The sequence below is a fragment of the Pinus tabuliformis genome, chromosome 6 (genome assembly GCF_031772625.1).
Source record: "Pinus tabuliformis cultivar Carrire ecotype Pingquan chromosome 6, CPIR1, whole genome shotgun sequence".
Lineage (NCBI taxonomy): Eukaryota > Viridiplantae > Streptophyta > Pinopsida > Pinales > Pinaceae > Pinus > Pinus tabuliformis.
Genome location: NC_142292.1, coordinates 370,516,097 through 370,519,398, shown reverse-complemented (window position 1 = coordinate 370,519,398; position 3,302 = coordinate 370,516,097).

Below are 3,302 nucleotides of genomic sequence, written 5' to 3'. Positions count from 1 at the left end.
CAAGAGGCAAAGCAAGAACTGGGAAAAATCCAAGAAATCCTTTTCTATCAAGGATTAATAAATCTACAGTTGGGAGAGTAAGTAGAGTAGAATTAGGAATTTTTCTTGATAAATTTAAAACAAATATTTTAGGGAGTCTTAGTCAACAAATTGGCACCCTTAAAATACAAAACTAGCAAAAGGCTGAAAATGTTGTGTTGCAGAAAGAAACATGCCTTGAGAGAATGTCCTCTTGATTTAAAAAGTATAGAAACTTTTCTTATTTGTGAGGAAAATCATGATACAAAAGAATTTCCCTCAATAATAGGTCTTAAAGTTGTTTATCAAGAAAAAGGAGTACCAAATCAGGTAGACCCTCTTTGTTTTATTGATAAAATACCTTGACAAAATCCACAACCAAATACAGCTCAAGGTTTTAATCCCCAACCATTTTCACAATCTTCACAAAGTAATTGGACTGCTCCAATGCCTTGGCAATCTTGGCCACAAACTTGGTCATAAGGATGTCAAAATCCTTATGAAAAATTCCCTCAATATCCATAATTTCAACAAGCATATCCTACTTTTCCTCCACAATAATATCCTCATCTTGTTCAACAAACTCAACCTCACAATGTGAATCCACAACTTTCATTACCATTTCCTTAAATACCAAACCAATTCCCTGCCCAACCACTTCCAAATCCAAATAATAATAAAAATTCACAACCTTTTTAAAATATGGAAGGACAAAATTTTCAAACCTACATGATAACTCCACTAGATCTAAATAATCTTCAACTTAGATCTAGTAGAATATTAGAAAATAAGTCCCCCTTAGTTTTTATTCAGGAAAGTGAAAAAGAAAAGATTCCCGAAGAAGAAAAGTATCTTAATAATAAAAAAGAAGAAACTCAAAAACAAGTTATTCCAACACATCCAAATAACTCAACCCCTATTATGGAACAACCTTCAATATCTGTTTCAAAACCACCCTTCCCTGAAAGATTGAAAATTGATGAAGGAGTAGAGAAAAGAAAATCATTGGCTGATTGTGACATGTTAGATGAACTAAAGAATGTTTGCATAAAGATTCCTTTACTTCAAGATTTTAAGGAAATACCAATTTTCGTAAATACAATTAGGGACTTGAGCATTAAAAAAACACAAAAGAAAGAGAAAAGAAATCAAAAGAATCCAACTTGTTGGAAAAATTGTAGATATCCGGATAGGTAAAATAGTAATTCAAAAATATCTCGATCCAGGAAGTCTCATTGTGAAAACACAGATCAATGGTGTATAGATCCCAAATATATTGATTGATCTAGGATCAGCCATAAATATCATGAGCAAACAAACTATGAATCATTTAAAACTTTCTAATCTTCAATATACACCTATATTATTATAATTGGCAGATAGATCTGTAATCAAACCTGATGGTGTATTAGAAGACATATATGTATCCTTAGATTCTTGGGAATATACTTTTGATTTTATGATTTTAACACCTAAGAATAACTTAGAAGGACATCCATTGATTCTAGGAAGACCGTGGCTAGCTACAGCCGATGCTTTCATAAGTTGTAGATCTGGTGATATGTTCATTTCTGATGGAAGTGCAACAAAGAAATTCACACTATATACACAAGAAAAAACAACAGTAGAGGTTGAAAATGAAGAATGGATAGATGATGACTTCGATATCAGACCAATCTTTGCTACTTCACAATTAGATGAAGAAGATCAAATTTTAAACTTAATGGAAAATAATGAATCTTCATCATATTGTGAATCTAGTCAAAGTTTTCAAGAACAATACAATATTGAATATTTATCATCTCGTCAACTATCCTTGCACTCTATGGAAAAATTTGGCAATTCTACAATTGAAATATTTCTAGGAAAAACTTTGAATATCAATAATAATTTGGAAGAATTCAAAAAGAAATAATTAATCAAGATGTTACAAGAACGTTCATTTGCTTATGCATGGGAATATACTGACATGAAAGGAATTGATCCTAATACTTGTTAACATCATATCTACATTGAAGAAAATGTGAAACCAGTTCGACAACCTCAGAAGAATAAATCCAAATTTAAGGGAGATTGTTAAGGAAGAACTACAAAAACTGTTGAATGTCAATTTCATCTATCCAATATTAGAAAGTCAGTGGGTTTTACCCTTAGTAATTGTCCCTAAAAACAATGGAAAATGGAGAGTGTGTATTGACTATAGAGAATTGAATAAATCCACTTTAAAAGATCACTTTCGACTTCCTTTCATAGATCAAGTTTTAGATACATTAGCAGAAAAAAAAAAAAAAAATATATATATATATATATATATATATATATATATATATATATATATATATATATATATATAAATAAATAAATAAATATTATTTTTCATTTTTAGATGCTTTTAATGGGTATAACCAAATCCAAGTAGCCCCAAAAGACCAAGATAAAACCATCTTTACCTGCCCATGGGGAACTTATGCTTACCGAGTACTTCCCTTTTGATTATGTAATGCTCCTACAACATTCCAAAGAGCAGTATTAGGCATTTTTTCTGATCTAATTCATGATTGTGTGGAAGTATATATGGATGATTTTATAGTTTATAGAATTCTTTTAAGGAAGATTTTGAAAATTTAGAAAAAAATTCTCACTAGATATAAAGAGGCAAATCTCTCATTAAGCCATGAAAAATGTTTTATGATGTTTACTAAGGGAATTGTTCTAGGAGACCATATTTTAGGAAATTGAACTAGAGTGGACACATCTAAAGTAGAATTTATTTCTAAATTATCAATTCCAACCTGTCAACGAGATGTTAGAAGTTTTCTTGGTTTCACTAGTTATTATAGAAGATTTATAGAAAACTTTACAAAAATTGCATCTCCACTTTTCAAGATACTCACGAAAGACTGTGAATTCAATTGGAATTCTGATTTCCAAAAGGCCTTTGAGTCATTAAAAGAGAAAATCTCTAAAGCACCCATTCTTAGAGGACCAAATTGGAAATTACCTTTTCATATCTCAATTGATGCTTCAGATACAAATTTAGGAGTTGTACTAGGACAAAAAGACTTAACTCCATATGCCATTTATTACACCAGTAAAAATTTGACTCCTGCAGAGTTAAATTATACTGTCACAAAAAAGGAGTTTTTAGTTGTTGTTCATGCCATCAATAAATTCAGACATTATATTACTGGATATGAAACTTTTGTACATACTGATCATTCTGCAATTAGATACTTAATGAATAAATCAATCACTAATGGTAGAATCACTAGATGGTTATTATT